Source organism: Rhincodon typus, chromosome 1 (assembly GCF_021869965.1).
Source record: "Rhincodon typus isolate 14 chromosome 1, sRhiTyp1.1, whole genome shotgun sequence".
Classification (NCBI taxonomy): Eukaryota; Metazoa; Chordata; class Chondrichthyes; order Orectolobiformes; family Rhincodontidae; genus Rhincodon; species Rhincodon typus.
Genome location: NC_063332.1, coordinates 149,153,427 through 149,177,744, shown reverse-complemented (window position 1 = coordinate 149,177,744; position 24,318 = coordinate 149,153,427).

Sequence of the window (24,318 nt, the reverse complement as noted above, 5' to 3'; positions counted from 1 at the left end):
AATCAAGTCACCGCTCAGTTTTCATATTTCAGTGAATACAACCCTCAGTATATATTATCTGCCTTCATAATTTAACCTATGAAGTGCACGTATCAGTTTGGTCAATTTACACTGCATTCTCTCTAAGGTTACGTTTCAAGTCCGATGCAACGCTTCTTTGGGATTCTTCTGGGGAGAGTGTGTTACACGTAAGTCATTGTGTTTGTTTCTCTTTCTCTGCAGAAACTGCTGGACCTTGTGTGTTTTCCCAGCACTTTTAATTTTTATTTCAGCATTTGCAGTACTTTACTTTTATCGACATACTTTCGAAATGTAGTCACTGTTGTAATGTATGAAATGTGGCAGTCAATTTGTGCACAGCAAACCCCAGCAGAGATGTTTTAATGAACAGACGGCCTGTTTAATGTGATGTTGATGGTGAGATAAGTGCAGTCTAAGATACTGGGAATAACTCTCCTGCCATGTGATCTTTTATGTTCACCTGAGAGGACAGATGGAGCCTTAGTTTAACACATCGTCTGAAGGAAGGTACCTCCAACAGTACAGCACTCACCCTGTACTAGTTTGTAGCTTCAGTTGAGAGCTTTGTTGAATTATAGAATCCCTACAGTATGGAAGCAAGACATTCCGTCCATCAAGTCTACACTGATCCTCTGGAGAACATCCCACCCAGATTCACCCTCCTACGCTATCCCTGTAACCCTGCATTTCTCATGGCCAATCCACCTAACCTGGAAATCTTTGGACCGTGGGAGGAAACAGAGCATCTTAAGGAAATCCATGAAAACATGGCGAGAATATGCAAACTCTGTACAGACAGTCGCCCGAGGGTGGAATCAAATCTGGGTTCCTGGTGCTGTGAAGTAGTCGTTCTAATGACTGAGCCACCATGTTGAGCCCCTGGAATAGGTTTTGAAGCCCCAACCTTTTTTCTCAGAGGGAAGAGTGTTCACAACTGAAATGTTAATCATGAACAATCAATATTTTCCAATGAGAGAAAAAAAGTGAAGTGGATTTGTATTTCACATTCATGAGCTAATGGTGATTTTAAGTGAAGAAACTATAAACTAACCATTTTAAAAAATTAAATAGGCTGGGCCTTTATTGTGTGGAGTTTGGAAGAATGAAAAGTGATCCTATTCAAACATGGAAAATTCTTATAGGACTTTCCAGGATAGATGTAAGATAAATGTTTCCTTAGGTTGGGTCTTGGACTAGAGATGTAGTCTCACAATAAGGAAGCAGGCAATTCAGAACTGAGGTGAAGAGGAATTTTGTCATTCAGAGGGTGGCAAATCTTTGGAATTTTCTGCTTCTGAAAGAGGCTTTGGAGGCTCAGTTGTTGAAATTGATAGATTTTTACACCTTAAATACCTCAAGGGACATGCAGTCATAGAGTTGTACAGCACGGAAACAGATCCTTTCGTCCAACTTGTCCATGCCGACCAGACATCCCGATCTAACCTAATCCCAGTTGCCAGCATTTGGCCAATATCCCTCTGAACCCTTCCTATTCATATTTCCTTCCAGATGCCATTTAAATGTTGTAATTGTACCAGCTTCCACCACTTCCTCTGGCAGCTCATCCCATATACACACCACCCTCTGCGTGAAAATATTACCCCTCACATCCTTTTTAAATCATTCCCTTTTCACTTTAAACCTATGGTCTCTAGTTTTAGATTCCCCCATCTATGGAAGCTGACCTTGACTATTCACCCTACCCATGCCCCTCATGATTTTATAAACCTCTATAAGATCACCCCTCAGCCTCTGACTCTCTAGGGAAAATAGCCCCAGCCTATTCAGCCTCTCCCTGTAGCTCAAATCCTCTGACCCTGACAACATCCTTGTAATTCTTTTCTGAACCCTCTCCAGTTTAATAACATCCTTCCTACAGCAGGGCGACCAGAATTGTACACAGTATTCTAAAAGTGGCCTCACCAATGTCTTGTACAGTGTGAGATTGCAGACAGAAGACGATACTGAGCAGGAAACTGGTATTCCAGCAGAAGATCAGCCATGATCTCATGAATAGTACAGTGGGTTTGAAGGACTGAATGGCCTACTGCTGTTCTTTCCTTATGATCTTATGTTATGTTCTTGTAAAATATGGTGCCTGGAACTGCTTGCAATATGCTGGTGCGATCAATGTTGAACAAGCTGTCCAGCCACTGAGCAGCAATGCAGGGTCAAGATAAGTGTTAGAGAGGTAGAAATGGTTATTGTCAGTTTATATATATCTAGAAAATGGAGGGGATGTTTTACAAGATGTTGTTTATCATGTCAAATGCTGCAGAGAAGTAAGGAGGGAAAAAAAATAACAATAATCAGAGAGAATTCTTTTCTGCCTATGTTTGGAACTTATTGGAAAATAATTAATTCAGGAATTATCAAAAGCATGCACATCAATTCAGGAAGAAACAATGGACTCAAGACTGTTGTAGAGAAATCTTTGATTATACGCTGGTTGGCAAAGAGGGCAAAGTTCAGCCGGGTTTTTTAAAAATTCATTTGTGGGATATGGGCATCACCGGCTGACTAGTATTTATTACCCATCCCTAGTTGCCCTTGAGAAGATAGTGGTGATCTGCTTTCTCGAACACTTCGGTCCAACTGCAGTGAGTTGACCCGCAATGCCAGGAAGGAGAGAGTTCCAGAACTTTGACCCAGCAACAGTGAAGGAAAGGAAATATATTTCCGAGTCAGGTTGGTGAGTGATTTGGAGGGGAACTTGAATGTGGTGATGTTCCCATATGTCTGCTGCCCTTGTCCTTCTGGATAGAAATGGTCATGTGTTAAAAGGTGCCAAACATGGCAACATACTGAAAGGTAGACATTCCTGGATTACCACAAGAATTCAGTCCTGTTCTCCACTCTTTGGCCCAGTTTTCCCATGCCTTTTGACAGCAAGTCTAGTTTCTGTAAAGGGTATTTAAAGGGCCACCTAATGTGAAATCATCATATTGCAATCATTCCCAAATTGTCTCTTTGCCTCATGAGGTAATACATGACCATTTTTTGTATTTTGTCTTTGGCCCTGTAAAATTTCTTGCCTTGAAGTGGAACGATGACATGTTCTGTTTTCAGATGCTTTCTGAGCACATCATTGCTTAACTATCTTTCCTGAATATCAAAATAACCTTCTCCTATCACATGGTAGGGGTAGCTAGTTGCACGGCCAATGACAAAAGTATATTATTTTTTAATACATACAAGAACATTAAAGGGGAGTTGGATGTGTAATAACTGAATGAATCTGTTTATTCTGAAATATGAAATTATTCCCTCAGCTGGAAATGACTCTTGAGATGCTTAACTGTAAAACCTCCTACAGCTGTTCTAAAATTTAGAATGTAGGGTAAGAACGGTCCTGACCCGAAAAGTCAACTTTCTTGCTCCTTTGATGCTGCCTGTCCTGCTGTGTTCCTCCAGATCCACAATGTGTTATTTCTGACTCCAGCATCGGCAGTTCTTACTATCTCTACAATTTAATATTAATAGTTTTATATCTCAGTGTGGGAAAACATGACAAAATCTGTTGTGGCTGTCAAAGTGCTGGTAGGGTCTGAAACCAGAGAATTTTGATTGTTACATTAAATTCATACCACTGAATGGTTCTGCACTTTAAATCAAGAGCTTATACTGGGTTCTGCCTCAGATACCTACACTACACTGTTCTCATTAAACAATCTTTTGCAGATAACTCCCAATTTTATACTTTCTTTGGTTTTATTCTCCTTGTATGTAAATTGGGTGTACACAGTGGGACTGTCCTTACTCAATCCCAGTGCTTCACCCACTTATTTTACTAGGTCTTTGTGAAAACTGGTTTATCAACCTTTCTCATTCATATTCTGGCTTTCTTTGGACAAGACAACATGTAGGATTTTGGTTTGCTATCGGTTATTTTCTAATCTTTAAGAGATTTGAATCACTCCCAGACCCCTGGTTCTGGACACTAGACTTATTTAAGGAATACGAAGTGAAGAAGCAATAGACAGATGTTTCAGGGCAAAAATAATTTCTGCATTTATTTAAAATACAAAAGGTAATTATAATAGAAATTAGGTAATGTAATAAATCAAGGAAATTGACACAATCGATTATACAGAGAACAATAGTACTTTAAATACACGGTCAACTAGATTAACACTATTGGGACCTTATCCTACTGACACACACAGAAAACAACAGTTTTTAGAGAACAATAGTACTTTAAATACACGGTCAACTAGATTAACACTATTGGGACCTTATCCTACTGACACACACAGAAAACAACAGTTTTTAATTTCAGACTCTTTAATCAGAATTCCTACCCTAGTGTCCCAATGCACTGTTACCACCTGCGTTCCCCTCCCTGCTAGCTAGGTTGGAAATTTGGGGTCTCGGCAGTTTCAGCATACCAATGAGGAAAACCTGATTTTGAAGTACAGCTGGCTGTTCATGCTTGCTGTACCTTGTGCCTGGATGAAGACTTCGGACTGCACAGGTTTTTCAGTTTGGGTTGAGTCCGCTGATGCAGTCAGGTGCGTTTTGGATCTATTCGGTAAGTGCCTGGTTTTCTTTACTTTCTGTTGGTTTGGTGAGCCCAGTTTTCACCGGAGGTTGTGTCTGAGGACTTGCGATATCGGTTGAGTTGATTGTTTCTCAGGATTGCCAATCTTTAAGTCTGCTGGTCGTGGTCTGTTTCTGAGGTTCTTGCCTTCTTGGTTCAGAACAGACCATGTCTGGAAGCTCCTGCTTGGATAGCCTCAGTTGGATTCCCCCTCTCGGATATCTTTTGTTCCAATGAGGCCCTTGGTTTGGCTTCCCTGTTTGCAGTTCAGTCTTTGTGGTTCTTGGTTCTGAAGCTGCTTGTTGGGGGTGAAAGCCTGTGGGGAAGCTATTGTTGGAAAAGGCCCACCCTGCAGGGGAGATCAGGGCTGGCAGTTATAGCGACTGCGGCCCCCGGTATCTCCCCTCAGATCTGTAGCTTTCATTAAGCTCTTGATGTTCTCTTCTGATGGTTGGAGTATGTGTGAAAGAATTTTGATCAAGATTGAATATCCAGTATCTCTGCAGGCCCTATACTGTCTGCGCTATGCAGTCTGAGGTGCGAAAGCTTCATCAGCAGTTCCTACTATCGATGAGTGAGTTTTAACCCTATTGCCAAGCCTCTTCTAAGGATGCCTACCTTGAAGAAGTTACCCTCCTCCCTCCAGAAAGACCCCAGTGGATCTCTCTATTTCAGAGTCCCCTTCCCCTCCCCCATTTCTGAAGAACGGTTCAGACCCGAAAAGTCAGCTTTCCTGCTCCTCTGATGCTGCCTGGCCTGCTGTGTTCGTCCAGCTCTACACCTTGTTATCTCAGATTCTCCAGCCTCGGCAGTTCCTACTACCTCCTTAGCCCATGGTCTGTTGGTTTCAGTTGATTGTTCTTTTAGAGAGGAGGTGTAAATTGGGATTTCAGGCTGAACAATAGTTCCAGATAGCAATCTCTAGTCACAGGCCTGCTGGTTGTGTTGTATATTTGCCACAGCCTCACTCCAGCAGTCCTTTTTCTTTTTAAAAGTTTTGAAAATCCAAGGCTCTCCCTAAAATCCAGGGTTTTTCCATATGTTTTAATATTGGGGATTTTTTGCTCGATCTTACAAATACTTATGTTGGAGAGACACATGTCTGCAGTCTACTGAATGTAGCCTTTACTGGCACTGTGGGTTGATTGATGCCGTTTCTGTGACATAAATCAACTGGATGCCTTGTGGGAACAGTCAGCAGATTCATCTCTCAGTTGCAGAGAAGACATTTATCAGCATAGATTTGCCAGAGCTAGGATCCAAACAATGATTCATCCAATAAGTTCAGCTTTCTTTCATCACCCAGGTTTCAAGATGTGATGAGTCTTGTACTAAATCCGAGAAAATAACAAATCTGCAACCAAATGAGCTGCACTTTTAAAATTCCCATTGAACCTTCCAAGAAACGAGTTGTGGAAGTGACTGTCTCTGAATTTGCTGGAGTTCACCGTTGCAACTTTTCTATAAATTCATTGATGGAATGTTATTGGTACTATCAAGGCTAGCGTTTAGTGGCCATATCTCATTCCTGAGAGAAGATGATGACAACTCACCTTTTTGAACTGCTGCAGTCTGTTACTGCAACTATCAGCTGATAATGGTGAAGAGAGGGCCATGTGGGCTACAGCCAATTACTTTATCAGTGGAGAATAAAAGAAGATAAATAATAGAATTTGAGAATGTACAGTGTAGAAGGAAGCCACTTGGTCTATTACCCAGTTGCATTAACTCCCCTGCCCTTTCACCATAGACAAAAAAATTCCCTTTCAAGTATTTATCAAATTCCCCTTAGAAAATTAATACTAAATTGCTTCCAGCAGCATCTCAGGCTGTGTATGCTGTATAATTGGGGAAGTGCACAAAGGTGCTGGATTAAGGCTTCAGTCTTTAAAGAGGCTTCTGTTCAAACTCCATCACCCAGTTTTCTCAGGTATTGGGGCTCGTGTGTCACAGTGGTAGTGTCCTAACCTCTCAGCTAGAAGGCACTTGCACCAGAGCTATGTCATAACATGTCTGAGCAGGATGATTGAGAATATTTATAGTGTGTAATTATTTTACCAGTTGTGTTGCCTTTTGTTCTTTTGCTGATTACCTTAAATTTGTATCCTCTAGTTACCATCTCTTCTGCTACCAGTATCATTAACCCTGAGGCTTTGATGTTCCAGAATCCTCCTGGACCGTCATACTCTCCAGGGTGTTTTCAAATTGTGAGAAGCATCCCGAAATGTGTTATAGATATATGTTGTGGATTTCTTCCATTTCTTCTACGTTCTGAACTATATACATATGTAACAATTCCACTAACTCCATATAGGATTGGTGCTCCATAATCATGGCTATTCAAAGAAATGACACTATTCTTCAATCCCTTATGCTCAGTACTTTATCCATTGGAAATGCTACTAATTCAGTAACTACTTTTTTGAGTACATACCTTTGGGTTGGCGCTTGAGAAAGATAAATGCAATGATGGATTTGGGGATATAGCAGAAGTTGCAGATTTGAAAGAAGGATGCGCTGAGGACATGGAAGTGGTTGGATACACATGTTAAGGATAACTAGTTGCAGAGTCAATGACCAAACATACAAGGTAAAGAACATTAAACAGGAGGTGGATGTGTAATAACTGAATGAAACCAAACAAATTTCACAGTCTGATGTGTTTATTCTGAAACAAGAAATTATTCCCTCAGCTGGAAATGACTCTGGTATGTCCAGCAAGCATCCTGCTTTTATGGTGGGTGGATTTCAGTGGAGATCACATGAGTGGACAGGATGTTGAGGCAGGAGATCTGTCCTGCATTTACAGTGCAGAGGCAGAAGAGTCTGGTCCATGAAACCATCCCCCTAGAGGGGAAACATCAATTACTGACAGCCCTGCTGCTCTCAGGCAGCTTTCAGTCGGGGGATATCTACTCCACTCTGGCCTTGGTCAACTAATTGTCTGATTGCACTTACGTTGAATCAGGCTTCCCAGAGATAAATAATATGTGCTTCCCACCAGACTGGGGGCTCCTGTAGTGCAGTGGTAGTGTACCTACTGTAGGATTGAGCAAAAACCCCCATCATCTAAAATAATAGAGAAGACCTTGGTCTTTTTAACCATCTGAAATATTGGATAAAATCCTGTGCTCAGGCTGCAAACACACACCAGAACTAGAATGATTTCTGTCTGGGACTATTGTTCAGCCTGGAATTCCAAAATTTACACTTCCACTCTAAGAGAACAATTAACCAAGCCTAACACTCTAGGCTGAATCTAACTTTTGCACTTTGGGCTACCCAGCACAGACAGCATGGGGCCTGCAGAGTTACTGAACATTCAACTTCATTCAAAATCCATTCACACAAACTCTTAACTATCAGGAAACCAATTGACTTCAAAGGGAACACCAGAAACACAACAGCGTGTGCAGATTTGGCGCGAAGTTAAGGGGTCCACAATCAGCATAATTATAGGCCCTGGTCTCACCTGAGAAGCAGGTCCCACCGTTATCCCCAGGAGGCATTCCAAGAAGCGATTCCCAGTAGAGATCCCAAGACCAATTCCCAGAGCGGTTGCAAGCAGCTATCTCCAGAAGATGAATTCCAACAGCTGATTGCAGTGGCTATTTCCAAGAGCTATCTCGAGAAGGGTTCTCCTGACAGCAATTCCAAGAGCTACCGACATAAACTTGTCCCGAACCAGGGGAACCAACTGCAACTGACCACGACCAGCAGACCTGAGAACCGAAGGACTCCAAAAACCACCCACCTGACCGACATTACAAAAGGCTTCAGACACAGCCTGAGGTGAAAACCAGGCCTGCAAAACCACCAGAAAGTAAAGAAAACCCAAGTACTTACTCGACAGATCCAAAACGCATCCTACTGCATCAGCAGACTCAACCCAGACTATGGGACTGATGCAGCCTACAAGTCTTTATCCATGCACCAGGTATGGAAAGTGGGAACAGCCAGCTCTACTTCAAAATCACGTTTTCCCCAGTGATGAGCTTAAATTCCTGAGACCCTAAAGTTTCCAACCTAGCTAGCAGGGAGGGAAGGGAGGGTGATGGCAGTGCATTGGGACCCCAAGGGCAGGAAGTCTGATTAAAGTTTCTATAAATAAAAGTACTGTTTAGGTTCTAACAGTGTTTAATTTGTTTAATTTAATAGTTCATTTAATTACTGACCTCTGTACAACTGATACTGTTAATTTCACTATTTACTGCTTTCACTGTATTTTTTGTATTAAACTTACCTTTTGTATTTAAATGAATGCAGAGATTCTTTTGCCCTGAAACACCTGTTTACTGCCTTCTTCAGTTCACTTTCCCTAAAGGAAGTTCAGTGTCAGAATCAGGGATCTGGGGGTGATTCAAACCACCTAAAACCAGAAAATTACTGATTGCAAACCAGAATCCTACACTACCTCTGGGCAAGGAGGCTTGGCTTTATGTGTCCCCTGCTCCAGAGTTGTGTAATAACATCTCTGAACAGGTTAATTTGAAAATATCTTCCCAACAGTTCTGCAATCATTGGGCCTGAATCCTCTCATCAGCCCTAAATTTCACCTAATATCAGTCACAGAAGAGCATCTTTATTTATTTATTTATTTATTTTCTTTCTTCTTTTTTCTTTATAGGGACTGTGGACAGTGATAGCAAAGTCAGCATTTGTTGCCCATCCCTAACTGCCCTTAACCTGAGCGACTTGCTGGTCTGTTGGTTATTGTAAGGGCATTGCAATATTTTCAGAACAAAAATGTATCTGGTGGTACCTATTCTGAATGCTGTTGTGTTTTTTTTTAACCAAATTTGGTGCTTGATTGTTTGCAGCAGGCCCCTTGTATAAAGCCAACCTTATGAAACAAATAAAGGCCAAAATCTACTGGCAACTATTCAGACTTAAATTGTTCAACGAGGGTTCTTAATGAGGAACTGTTCATCTTTAGATTCTTTGATGTCTGCTGAGCAGAGATCTGGAGCCAGCATTGCTCAATTTCAACTTGTACTTTTTCTCCCACACACAGTCACATAATCTTTCCAAGGACTGTTTAACAAATGGGTGGTCATTAACTTGGCTCTTTTAAAGCAATTTTTCCTCACTTCCTTACTTGTTCAGTACTATGCTTGGTAAAGGACCAACATTCAAGTTGCTAAAGTCTTAGCCTCTGGCAGCTTTCTTTTTCAATTTCAGTACTAAGAAAGAAAAGCAGCCAGAATAAAGGCATGATTTCTGAGAGTGAAGTAAAATTGATTTTGAATTCCAAAAATTAACAAGTATTGTTCAAAACAACAGTGTTTTTAGAAAGCTGATTATTGTGACGTCACATTTTTTGTTTTAATTGCTTTTGTTTATTATTTAGTAGGATTGTGATTTTGTCAAATGGCATCGACTCCTTTATTTTCTTGGGAACATCTCTTTTATGGTCTACAGGCATGCTGCATTGCAGAGTGGTATTGACTGAGCTTGATGTGATTGTGCTGAGAACAGCATAAAAGGCTTACATCAGGAAGCAGAAACTTTTTTTCAAAAAGTACCTTCATTACCTCAGATTATTCAGGAAACATGTTTCCCGAAACACAACAGCAGCTGTGAGGAAGGATTTCAATCATTGGGTGTTAGAAATTTAATTTGGACAGTATCACTAAAGTAGGTGATATGACATGGTTCATCAATTGTAAACCTTGCACAGCAATCAAGACTATGGATCTGCAAATCTAGTCCTATGAAGGGCATTTAATGTGATCTCACCCCTTTTGTACTTTTAGCCAAGGTGAATTTCTATTCCTGAATATTGCCAGTATAAATGCCAGACAGATTCAAAAAAATCACAATCTTTGTTTCTTTCTAAATTAGTCCCATGTAAAGGATCACCATGTTTAAGAAAGTTTAAGTGGATACCATGGCAGTCTATTTTGTCAATCACCTTAGCTTTCATAAATGAATGACTTCAGGATGCTCCTGAAGACAACTAGATTAGTGTCAGTCGGGGTGTTAATGGGTTAGGGGAAAGTATGGGCTGCTATTGAGGTCTGGAAGTGTTGCTGATGAGTTGAAATGAAGTTGTGGGGAGCTGTTTGTAGTGAGACTGAAGGAAGTTGAGAGGGGTGGGGCACGTGCTTGTAATTTCAGGATGGTATCACCGGCAGTGGTGGTTCCTATGCTTGTGAATGTATAAAGATGATGGACCTTTTTTTAACTTTTAAAAAAGCATCATGTAACCATCTTTACCTGCTTCAACAATGATTTTCCTTCCATCATAAGGTCAGATGTTTGCCAATGATTGCTTAATGTTCAGCTTAATTTGTAATGCCACATTTACTGAAACAGTCTGTTTCCACATGTAGCAAGACCTGAATAACATCCAGACTTGGAGACAACAAGGCGCAGAGCTGGATGAACACAGCAGGCCAAGCAGCATCATAGGAGCAGAAAGGCTGACGTTTCAGGCCTAGACCCTTCATCAGAAATGGGGGAGGGGAAGGGGGTTCTGAAATAAATAGGGAGAGAGGGGGAGGCAGATAGAAAATGGATAGAGGAGAGGATAGGTGGAGAGGAAACAGACAGGTCGAAGAGGCGGGGATGGAGCCAGTAAAGGTGAGTGTAGGTGGGGAGTTAGGGAGGGGATAGGTCAGTCCAGGGAGGACGGACAGGTCAAGGGGGCGGGATGAGGTTAGTAGGTAGGAGATGGGGGTGTGGCTTGAGGTGGGAGGAGGGGATAGGTGGGAGGAAGAACAGGTTAGGGAGGCGGGGATGAGCTGGGCTGGTTTTGGGATGCGGTAGGGGGAGGGGAGATTTTGAAACTTGTGAAATCCACATTGATACCATTGGGCTGCAGGGTTCCCAAGCTGAATATGAGTTGCTGTTCCTGCAACCTTCGGGTGGCATCGTTGTGGCAGTGCAGGAGGCCCAGGATGGACATGTCGTCTGAGGAATGGGAGGGGGAGTTGAAATGGTTCGCAACTGGGAGGTGCAGTTGTTTATTGCGAACCGAGCGTAGGTGTTCTGCAAAGCGGTCCCCGAGCCTCCTCTTGGTTTCCCCAATGTAGAGGAGGCCACAACAGGTACAGCGGATGCAGTATACCACATTGGCAGATGTGCAGGTGAACATCTGCTTGATGTGGAAAGTCTTCTTGGGGCCTGAGATGGGGGTGAGGGAGGAGGTATGGGGGCAGGTGTAGCACTTCCTGCGGTTGCAGGGAAAAGTGTCGGGTGTGGTGGGGCTGGAGGGGAGTGTGGAGCGGAGAAGGGAGTCACGGAGAGAGTGGACCCTCTGGAAAGCAGATAAGGGTGGGGAGGGAAAGATGTCTTTGGTGGTGGTGTCGGATTGCAGATGGCAGAAGTGTCGGAGAATGATGCGTTGGATCCGGAGGTTGGTGGGGTGGTACGTGAGGACGAGGGGGATTCTTTTTTCGTTCTTATTGCAGGGACGGGGTGTGAGGGATGAGTTGCGGGAAATGTGGGAGACACGGTTGAGGGCGTTCTCGACCACTGAGGGGGGGGAAGTTGCGGTCCTTGAAAAACGAGGACAACTGAGATGTACGGGAGTGGAATGCCTCATCCTGGGAGCAGATGCAGCGGAGGCGAAGGAATTGTGAATAGGGTTTGGTATTTTTGCAGGAAGGTGGGTGGGAGGAGGTGTATTCTAGGTAGCTGTGGGAGTCAGTGGGCTTGAAATGGATATCGGTTTCTAGGTGGTTGCCCGAGATGGAGACAGAGAGGTCCAGGAAGGAGAGAGAGGTATTAGAGATGGTCCAGGTAAACTTAAGGTTGGGGTGGAAGGTGTTGGTGAAGTGGATGAACTGTTCGAGCTCCTCGTGGGAGCACGAGGTGGCGCCGATACAGTCATCAATGTAACAGAGGAAGAGGTGGGATTTAGGTCCAGTGTAGGTACGGAAGAGGGATTGTTCCACGTAACCTACAAAGAGGCAGGCGTAGCTTGGGCCCATGCGGGTACCCATGGCCACCCCCTTTGTCTGTAGGAAATGGGAGGAATTGAAAGAGAAGTTGTTGAGGGTGAGGACGAGTTCGGCTAAGCGGATGAGGGTGTCAGTGGAGGGGGACTGGTCGGGCCTGCGGGACAGGAAGAAGCGGAGGGCCTTTAGGCCATCTGTATGAGTCCAGTCCCTATACACCTGCATTCCCCATACAGATGGTCTAAAGGCCCTCCGCATCTGCTGTTCCTACTATCTCCAACATCCACACTTGGGCTGATAAGGGCAAATAACATTTGTAACACACAAGTGGCAGGCAATGATCGTCTCTTTATGTGTCTGGATGACTGTAACACTTGAAGTTCAACACCATCCAGGAAAAAAGCAGACTGTATGATTGTCACACCATCCATTGCCTTCAAAGTTCACTACTGACTCACAGCATCAGCAATGGGCACTATCGACAACATGCACAATATGCACTGCAGCAACTCACTATGGCTCTGTCAATAATATCTGCTAAAACTTGACATTTACCACCTAGAAGAATAAGGGCAGCACATGCATGGGAAATTCACCACCCCTTAGTTCCAAGCTACACACCAATCTGACTTGGAACTATGTTGCCGTTGCTTCACTGCTGCTTGATTGTCTTTTCCTAATAGCATTGGAGATGTACCTGTATCCCATGGTTTGCAGCATGTCAAGAAGGTAGCTCACCATCGCCCTCCTGAGGATAGTTAGGGATTGGCAATAAATGTTGGCCCAGATCTGAAGCTCACATTTCATGAACTAATACAAAAATTGATAATTTATCTTGACCTATGATGGAAGTTGTCAGGTGACATTCTGTAATTTCTGTAAAACAAAATGAGCTAATTCATGCCTTGGCACCAGAGAATGAGAAAAGCTGAACTAGTGCACCCAGTTTTGTTGGCCAAGTAGACAGTCCATTCGTATTTTGCACCATTTACTGTGCAAGTGCTAAATGATACAATACAGCTCAGTGGCGATGTCTGCATGGACTGCCGCTTTATGTAGACTTTTACAAACATGGGAAACAAGTTGGCGCAGAGCATAAGGGAATGGAAACAATATTTTTGTACTGGCAGATTCGCTAACACCCTCAAACCACTCTTCATCTTTCATAAGGAACTTCCATAAGAGCTGCTGAAGTAGAACAAGGCATGCCTCACTTTCAAAATACAATCTACAGCTTTCCAAATTGTAACCAACATGTAACTAAACACTTGATGAGCTCAACTCACTCCAGATCAACAACATGTTTCAAATGTTTTAAGGCTTTCCCTTGCACTGCTGATGAAGAGAATTGACCACATAGCTTCGTTGCCATAGCATTTGTGTCAACATCTAACTCACATGGGCCTATTTTGAGTGCACTGTTGAGAATATGAACCCAGCAAGCAGCTTTAAAAAGCTTTGAGTTCTGTCCAGAAGGTATTGTTCATGCAGAGTGATGAATCCCAGAGCTGGCCTTGGTATTCCCAGCTGAAAAAATATCCTACACTTGCTGGAAGTCCAATCCTGCCTTTTCCAGAACTTCATCAGCAATCATTTCAGCAGTTTCCGGGGGATAGTCAGAAAAGCCTGGCAGTTTGAACACCTATCTATCTTTGGCAGTGTAATACTATACACAAGTAAAACATATCTTCTTTCCTTTGGTAGACATGTCCATTGCCATTGGAAAAAAAGGAGCTCTGAGAAAAGATTCATAACTTTTCACTTGAAGAGTCATCTGGACTCATAGCGTCATAGAGTCATAGAGTAATACATCATGGAAACAGGCCCTTTGGCCCAAACTGGCCCATGCTGACAACGATGCCCACTCAGTTCCAATTGCCTGCATTTGGTGCATATCCCTCTAAACCCTTCCCATCCATGTACCTATCCAAATGTTTTTTAAATGTTGCTATTTTACCTGCCTCAACTACTTCCTTTGACAGCCCATCCCATATATGCACCACTCTCTTTGTGAAGAAGTTACACCTCAGGTCCTTCTTAATTCTTCCCCCTCTCGCCTTAAACCTATGCCCTCTAGTTTTCAATTCCCCATCACTGGGAAAAAGATTGTATGCATTCATCCTATCCATGCCCCTCATTCTCCTATGTTCCAAGGAATAAAGTCCTATCCTGTCAACCTCTCCCTATAACTCAGGCCTACTAGTCCTGGCAACATCCTCGTAAATCTTCCTTGCACACTTTCCCGTTTAACTATATCTTTCCTATAACAGGGTGACCAAAACTGTACACAATACTCCAACTGCAGCCTCACCAACAAACTTATACAAATGTAACATAATGTCCCAATTCCTACATTCAGTGCCTCGACCGATGAAGGGCAGAATGCTAAATGCCTTCTTCACCACTCTGTCTACCTGTGATGCCACGTTCAACAAACTATGTACTTGTACTTCTAGGTCCCGCTGTTCCACAAAATTCCTCAGGACCTTACCATTTACAGTATAAGTCCTACATTGGTTTGACTTTCCAAAGTGCAACACCTCACACTTATCTGTATTGAATTGCATTTGCCAATCCTTGGCCCACTTTCCTATCTGATCAAGATCTCTCCATAATTTTTGATAACCTTCCTCACTAAACGATAGCTCCTAATTTTATATCATCCGCAAACTTACTAATCATGCCTTATATATTCACATCCAAATCATTTATGTAAATAACAAATGACAAAGGTCCCAGCACCGACACCTATGGCATACCACTGGTCACAGGCCTCCAGACCGAGAAACAACCTTCAACCATCACCCTCTGCTTCCTACCATTGAGTCAGTTTGGAATCCAATTAGCTAGTTTTCCCTGGATTCCATGTGACCTGACCTTCATGACCAGCCTGCTGTGCGGAACCTTGTCAAAGGCCTTACTAAAGTCCATATAGACAACATCCACTGACCTACCCTCATCCATCCTCTTGGTTACCTCTTCGAAAAACTCTAAAAGATTTGTTAGACATGACTTCCCATGCACAAATCCATGCTGATTATCCCTAATCAGAACTTGACTACTCAAAAGTCGGTAGATCCTGTCCCTCAGTATCCTCTCCAATAACTTGCCTACCACTGATGTCAAGTCTCACCAGCCCATAGTTCCCTGGCTTGTCTTTGCTACCTTTCTTAGCCTCCTTCCAGTCTTCTGAAACTTCACCAGTGGCTAAAGATGAAGCAAAAATGACTGCAAGGACCTCTGCAATTTCCTCCCTAGCCTTCCACTACGTCCGAGGGTGGACTTGATCAGACCCAGGGGATTCATCCACCTTCATGCGCTTTAAGGCTGCAAACGCCTCCACTCTGGTAATATGTATGCTGTCCAAAAAACACTGAGGAGAAATATTCATTAAAAATCTCCCCCACTTCCTGTGGCCCCACACAAAGATGGCCTTGCTGATCTTTAAGGGGACCTATTCTCTCCCTAGCCATCCTTTTATTCTGAATATAGCTATAAATCCTCTTGGGCTTACCTTTAACCTTATCTGCCAGATCAATCTCATACCTGTTTTTGCTCTTCTGATTTCCCTTTTGAGTGTGGTCCACACTTTTTATAGTCATGTATGGATTCACTTGAGTCTGATAGCCTCAATATCCCTCATCAGCCAGGGATCCCTAAACCTGCCAGCTTTTCCCTTCACCCTAACAGGGACATACTGTCCCTGGACTCTTAATATCACACTTCTAAAAGCCTCCCATTTGCCAGTCATTCCTTTTTCTTCAAGCAGGCTCACCCAATCGACCTCTGCTAGATCCTGCCTAATGGCCCTAAAACTGGCCCTATTCCAGTTCAGCACCTTAACCTGTGGACCTGTCCTATCTTTTTCCATAACTATGTTAAAACTAACAGAGTTATGGTCACTGGACCCAAAGTGCTCTCCAACTGACACTTCAGTCACTTGCCTGACCTCGTTTCCTAAGAGGAGTTCCAGTGTTGCACCCTCTTGAGTAGGGCCCTCTACATATTGATTTAGGAAGCTTTCTTGGACACATTTAACAAATTCCACCAAGTCCAGGCCTTTACGCTCTGGGTGGCCCAGCCAATACAGGGGAAATTAAAATCTCCAACCAATACTACTCTATTATTCCTACAGGTATCTGCAATCTCTCTACACACTTGCACCTCTAGTACCCGCTGGCTATATGGGGTCTATAACACAGTCCCAACAGAGTGACCATCCCCTTCTTGTTTCCAAGTTCTAACCATATGGCCTCATTTGATGACCCCTTAAGAATATCTTCTCTAAGCACTGTTATGTCCTCCCTTATCAAAAGGGCAACACCCTCTCCTCACTTACTTGTACTTCTGTCATGCCTGTAGCTTCTGTATCCTTGAACATTGAGCTGCCAATCCTGCCCTTTTCTCAGCCATGTGTCTGTTATGGCTATAATATCCCAGTCCCCAGAACCAATCCATGCTGTAATCTCATCTGCCTTACCAGTCAGACCTCATGAGTTGAAATAAATGCACTTTAAACCAGAAGTCTTTTCCCTCCCTTGACTGTGCCCCTGGCTATCCTGAATAGTAAACTTGGTCTCGATGGCTAATATATTTTCTCCTGACTTCTTGACAGCCGCTCTCTTATTCAGAGTCCCACTCCCCTGCCAAACTAGTTAGCTTGCTTTCTCTCCATGGATACTGCCTGACCTGCTGTGATGTCCAGCATGTTTTGTTTTCATTCCTGTGAGCAAGTCTGATTGGCTCAATTTGCTAACTGCACCTTTTTTTATTAAAATTTTTGACAAAGGAACATTACTGTTTATTTAAGTGAAAGTATTTTAGGCTTAAACTTCAACATAAGTTGCTGCAGTGGATATTAATTGCTTCTCAGAAATATGGAGATTTATTTTACAAATACAAAATGAACAAGGCAGATTATAAATTGCTGATCATCTAAAGTCCGGCATTTGGTAATAGGAGGTGGGAAGAGAATGCTTTGGTCACCCCATGGCCAGTCAAGGCCTGTGTGTTGCAAATTTCTTTCTGAAAATGGGAGAACATTGCCCCAGGCTGTTTGAGCATGAGCCAACCTACATGTGAATATAGAACTATTACGCCATTTATAGCACCCTGATTGCAATTTCCTGGCACAAAGAAGTGGCGAATAGTCAAAACTCTCATTGTCTTTACCTTCAGTATTCTTCTGGAAATCTGACAGAGGTTGATGAATGCCTATTCCGTGAGGTTATTCAGACTAATCAATACCAATTTCTGAACTTAGATTCGAAACACAGTCTCTGCCTCTTATATAGTTCAAACTGAGAAAAACAAAGTCACCAAAACATTTTTGAACAACAGGATGTTTCCAGTTAGTATTTTTTGTTTCTTTATACATCTTTAAATATTTATTGTCACCAATTTAAATTTCCAGTTAAACGAGTGCCTCTTCGAATTGTTAGCAGCTGTCTTTTGGAGTTCATCGCTATAGTTTAACAAGGATTGAAGAGTTGATTCAATCTGCTTAAAGACCTGACGTTACCAGAAATGAGTAGAACTTTTAAATAGTTTAGTATATGATGAGTAGTTACTGAAGTGTCCAGCCTTGATATTTCGAAGTGACGCTTTGTAATTGATGCCTTGGAGACTAGAAAATGGTTCATGCTATCTGCTTGATATTGATGGATGCCCAGATCAGGATTGATTGTGTAAGCAATGCCCACTTTACTGAGAAGGGAGCACTTGAAACAATTACAAGCTTCTATCCACTGTGTCTGTAAAAACTCTAAAGGGAGTGTGGTAAACTGACCTTCTGATAATATCACATGATGTCTGAAATAAGACTGCACTTAGTCCTATGGATGATATGCTTGCCACTGTTACAGTTGGAACAGCTAGGTCATAGTGTGCAAGCACTTCATTCCAATAATTCATTCCTATACCACACCCAATTTTACTTTGGTCAACTGTGTTAAGTCAATACAAAAAGAAGCAGTGATAGTGTCTCTACATCTGGCCCAGGAGGCCTGGGTTCAAGTCGCAATTGCTACAGAGGTGTGCAATAATCTCTTTGAACAAAAACCGAAAGGACTGCGGATGCTGTAAATCAGGAACAAAAACAGACGTTGCTGGAAAAGCTCAGCAGGTCTGGCAGCATCAGTGATGAAAAGTCTAAAACATCTTAGTTGTTAAGAAAGGTGGGATCTCTCCAAGACAATTGTAGAATTAGAGATAATCTAATTGAGGTTTTTTTTCCAGTTCACAGATGGTTCAATTTGAAAAGGGCTTTTGTGGTGCAGTGGTAGTGCCCCTACCTCCAAGCCAGGAGGTCCGGGTTCAAGTCCTACCTGCCCCAGAGCTGTGTAATAATATCTCTGAATAGGTTGATTAGCAAATACATGTAAGTCAACACAAATATTAAATGTTCCAATTGATTTGGGATTGGCAACAGCTGATCATCATGTAGTTAGCTGTGTAACTTTTGAAATAACCTTCCTGAGCATAATCAGGAAACTCAATCAGTCGGATTCCGGAATGTAATCTGCCTTGATAAATCAGATATTTAAATATTGCGGATTGTTCCCCTGGTGGTTAGTTAGCAAGCATTCAGATGTTCTTTAGCAACAACACAGAAGTTTATTATACAAAAGAAATAAAACAAACAATGAATGAATGAATGAATGACTTTATTGTCACATATTTTACAGTGAAAAATATGATGAAAAGTCTCTACGGTCACCATCGTTCTGACATCATTTTGAATAGTTTAAGAATAATTTGTAAAAAGGATATAGCCAGTGGTGGACACAACTAATGTTGAAATTGCTGGTCCTCAGGCACCATCTTTCACCGTTGGGCCTACCTCGCTGATGTCGCCTATGCCAAAGTAGCAGCCAATACCGGGTCCCATGCCTGCCCTTCCACCAGTCACCTTCCTGATGCCGTCTGCCCGAGTTCCGCTCCTGGCTCACCAGCTGCTTCGCTAATGTGTGCCACTCTCCCGCTCCAGGTTCACATGCTGCCTCACCGCTGTCTGTACATATCTTAACACAAATATTAAAGAAATGTTGAATTTTCCCATTTTTTGTCAAGTTCTTTATGAAGTGAGCTTCATGGCACTCACTTCCCCTTGATCCATGTCAACTTTTATCCCACACTCCTCTGTGATTCATCTCATGAATTATGCAATTGGCTCCTTCAGCAACAGCATTTTGGAATCATGTAATATGAACTTGCTGCAGCCAGGATTTTGTGACAGTCAAACTGCAGGCCCCATGTTTAAACTGCAGCTCCATAGCACTGCAGACACTGTGAACCAGGAACTGGACTTCACACAGTGGTCCTGTCTGGAGAAATGGCCCAGAAAGGCAGGTTAGCTTCTTTGTTCTCCAACAGGAAACTGGAGGTGTCAGATGACAGGGAGGAAAGGAGGACAGTGCTTTTTTTCTGTTGATAGGCAAAATAGATCACCTCACTGAAGTCAGCCAGCCTGGATCAAGGTGGTATGGGTCAGGTAAAATGCAGCGCACAGCAGTGCAGGGAGAAGGTGAAGGATTTTCTGCACTCTGAATGGATAAATGTCACCATCCTCTCTCCGCAACCTCGTACTCACAGGGCCATCGCTCACTCTAACTCTGACACTGCAGGCACCGCTCACCAAAGCTCATGGAACACAACTCTCAGTATTGCATGCATCCTGTCTATTCAATGGCTCTCACCCACCTCACCCTCCAAAACTACTAACCCTTCCTGCTCTCTTTGCTTCCTACACAATCACTGGGGACACCCCCTGCCTACGTGTCACCACTAACTGCTCTTCCATCCGCTTTCATCATACTCAGTTCCTCCCTTTGTCTCATGTCAGGAAGAATTGACCCAACCTCCACTGCATCCTGACTGATTTACCTGGCCTCCCGGACTGACTACGCCTGACCTGCTGGACTGACCAACCACCTGGACTGGAATCAGATGAGTCCTGTGACTGTCTATAGCAGTAGCTCCTGATGCGCCCCATTATGGCCTGCTCTCCTTTGACTTTCAGACATGATTGTGTGCTCGAAGTACCCGCAGTGCGGTTGGTATGTAAGCAGCTGGCTCCCTGGGCTCTAGGCACCCCATTTCCCAGCTTGACCCTCTTTTCTCCTGGCCTTTCCCTCTGCTGTACCAACTCTTACTTTGGGGCCTGTAGTCTCCACTTGTGTGGGTGAGTGAATGTGTGTGAGTGAGGATGGGTAAGTGAGGGTGAACGAGTAAAATTGAGTCAGAGTGGGTGAGTGAGTGAAGGTGAATGAGGATGAATGAATGAGGATGAACGAATGAAGGTGAGTAAGGATAATTGAGTGAGTGAGAGTGACTGAGTGAGGATGAGCAAGTGAGTACAAGTGAGTGAATGAGTGAGGGAGGGTGAGTGGGTGTAAGTAATTAAGGGTGAGAGAGTGAATGTGAGTGATTAAGGGTAGAAGAGTGAGGGTGAGTGATTAAGGGTGGGAGAGTGAGGGTGGGTGGCTGGGTGAATTAAGTAAGTGAGTAACTTTGGGTGAGTGAGTAAATCAGTGAGTTTGTGTGAGTGAAGATGAGTGAATGAGTTTGGGAGAGTGATGCTGTCCAAATACAGAGGGCTCTGGGTCATGCTTCTCCAAGTAATTTTCTGTTGCCAGCTGTCCATTGCTGAGTTGGGTGTTCTTCCTCTGGGGGGCTGTTCTATTCAGTTCTATCACCTGTAACTCCTCTTCATCCATTAATCTTGTGGTGATTCTCCATACTTGAGGCCGTCAGTAAATGCTGCCTGGTGTCAGAGCAGGTGCCTTGCATCAAAGTGTGCATCAGTGTAGGGTTCCAGGTGGTCTCAGCTTTATCTCAGCCATTTCTTGTGTCTTTGATTACAATGAATGAGATATGGAACAATGAATATTCATGCATCCTAAAAAGTTTTTCATTTTGGGAAGTGGACATTTCCAGCGTGTAAAGTATATATTTGGAAAGTTGCAGATTAAACTGAATGCAGTAGTTGAAAGTCTATCATGAACTTTGTTGAACAAAATTGATCAGTAGTCAACACAATATCATTGACAAAGCAGACCAATCACAACCCTCATGTAACCCAGCAAGGTTACAGTGGGCTACATCAGCCAGCTAGGTTCTTCTTCACATATTAACCTGTTTCCAGGAAATCACAGGGGAGGGATCACAGCCAAAATGAGCTGAAAGTATCAGGTGCAAACTATTTCTAGTGGATTTTCCAGTTTTTATTCCTGGCAGATACCAGTTACTCCAGTTAGAAATGTGTTCATCCAGTTGCAGGTTGTAGCCGGTTTCTAGAGAAGCCTCTTTCTGGGTGACCATGGGACACAGGCAGTTCACTATTTCCTGCCCATCCCTCGGTGTGTTTGATGAATTTGTGCTAAACTGCCTTCTCAAGAAGCAGGAGGTCCACCCAACGTGATGTGAGGAAAGGAGTGACACAAATTTGACTCTGTGAGTGTACACCCACCATCAGCTAACATTATGGGTTTGGAAGATGCATACCTTGGAGGTAACCTTGCAGATGTGAGTGTACCCATGCTTTTGATGCCTGTTAGGTGTTGGGGCCGTGTCAGTGCCTTGCAAAGGGCTCCTGTTGAGTTGTTGCACCCTTTGTTGTCAATGTGTTGCAGTGCTGCTGGTCCTGTGCACCAGTGATGATGATGCTGGGGAAGGGTAATGAATGTTGACGGAGGTGGATGGTGTCCTGCACAGAGCTGAGTTTCTGCATGTTGTTTTGTTTTGTTGGCCCACCTGAGAACAAGTCAATTCTCAGCTCACGTTGCTCAATTGTAATCTTGACATAAAGAGGTGTTGGCAAATGACACAAAGTGAAGTTGTCTCCACTTGTTTGCCAGCCTCTGACAGGTCCAGCTTTTAAAAGACATATCAAAGTCAACTGGTCACTGTACTGACGGAAGGATATTAAAGTATTTGGAATCAGTTCAGGGAAGGTTTACTAGATGAAGACCTGGAATGAGTGGATTGCCTTATGAGGAAAGGCTAGACCTGTATTCTCTGGAGTTTAGAAGAGTCAGAGGTGATTTAATTGAAATGTATGAGACCTTGAGGGAACTTGACTGGCAGGATGTTAAAAGCTTGTTTCCTCCTGGGGGAGAATGTAGAACTAGAGGTCATCGTTTAAAAATAACGAGGCATCCATTAAAACACAGAGGAGATTTATTTCGCTCAGAGGGTGTGAGTCTTTGGAATTCCCTTCTTTAAAAGGCAGTGGATGCTGCGTCTTTAAATATTTTTAAGGCACAGATGGATAGATTCTTGAATAGTAATGTGGTAAAAGATTATCAGGGATGTGCAAGAATGTAAAGTTTAAGTTAACATCAGATCAGCCATGATCTTATTAAAAGGTGGAGCAGGCTTGAAGGGCTGAATGGCCTACTCTTGCTCCTGGTTCATGTGTACCCTTGCAGGCGAGTATTGGAATGCATCTTCCATGTGCTCGAGGCATCTGGACTGCATTTTTACCAGACCAATGGTCTTCTCATTGATGGTCAGTGTCTACAAATGGCTTTTGTTGTAGTGAACATCAGAGTCCTGTCTCTGATTGCCCCAAGAGAATAGGAGGCCTTATCTTTAACAGGTGGGTTTTGGCCCTCAGAAGTCAAACATGGATCTGGTGTATAGGTTGGAAATTGTGGTAGACGTGACTGCTTCATAATGAATAAATCACGGCAGCAGCCAGGGAAACATGTTTACCGATACAGGAAAGTTGTATTTTGGTCACACAATCTGCACATTGGTAGAATAGAATGATTTCCTAATCGTGAATCTCTCCAGCTGCTGTCCGGGTAACTCAGTAGTGACATGTGTACAGTCTTATTGGCTTAAACCAGTGAGAGTCTGGCTATGGAAGCGATGCCCATTGTGTCTCTGATGCCATGTGGGAAATTGATATGTTTCCCACTTGAGCCAAGAGTACACTGGTAATGGAAATGATGTGTCACTGGGAGAAATGCCTCAGAGGACTGTGGAAGATCCCTGGAATGAGCCAACAGTGTAGACATTTTAGGTCATGGATATGTCCACATCAACAAGCAGGGAATAGTAACAAATAAAAACTGAAAGAACTGTGGATGCTGGAAATCAGAAACAAAAACAGAAATTGCTGGAAAAGCTCAACAGGTCTTGCAGCATCTGTGGACAGAAATCAGAGTTAATGTTTGGGGCTCCAGTTACTGTTCCTCAGAACTGATGTTAGCTAGGAAAAAGTTGATTTTTATGCAGAAGATAGGGTGGAGGGAGGGGGGTATGGAATAAATGATAGGTGGAGATGGAGCTCAAAGGAAGAGAAAGGCAGTTGGACAGAAAAAGGAATGGATAATGGTCAGCCTGGGAGAATGAATAGCTACTAATGGGGACTCTTAGTGGCTAACAATGGGTTGTGTGTAATAACAGATAATGCGAAAACAAGGCCTGCTGTATGAGAGTTGGGGTAAGGAGGTGGGAGAAGGTGCCTCAACCCCTAAACTTGCTGAACTCAATATTGTTCCAGAACACTGTAGAGTTCCCAAGCAGAAAATGAGGTGCTTTTCTTCCAGCTTGCACTGAGCTTTGCTGGAGCACTGCAGCAAGCCTGAGACAGAGATGTTGGCCAGGGAACAAAGTGGTGTGTTGAATTGGCAGGCAACTAGAAGCTCAGGGTATTTTTTGCGGGCAGAACGTAGATGTTCTGCGAAGTGGTCACCCAGCCTACGCTTCATTTTCCCCAATGTTGAGGAAGCCACATTGTGAGCAGTGAATGCAGTAGACTAGATTGAGTGAAGTGCAGGTAAAATGCTGTTTCATCTGGAATGATGTGGAGGTGCCGGTGTTGGACTGGGGTGGACAAGGTCA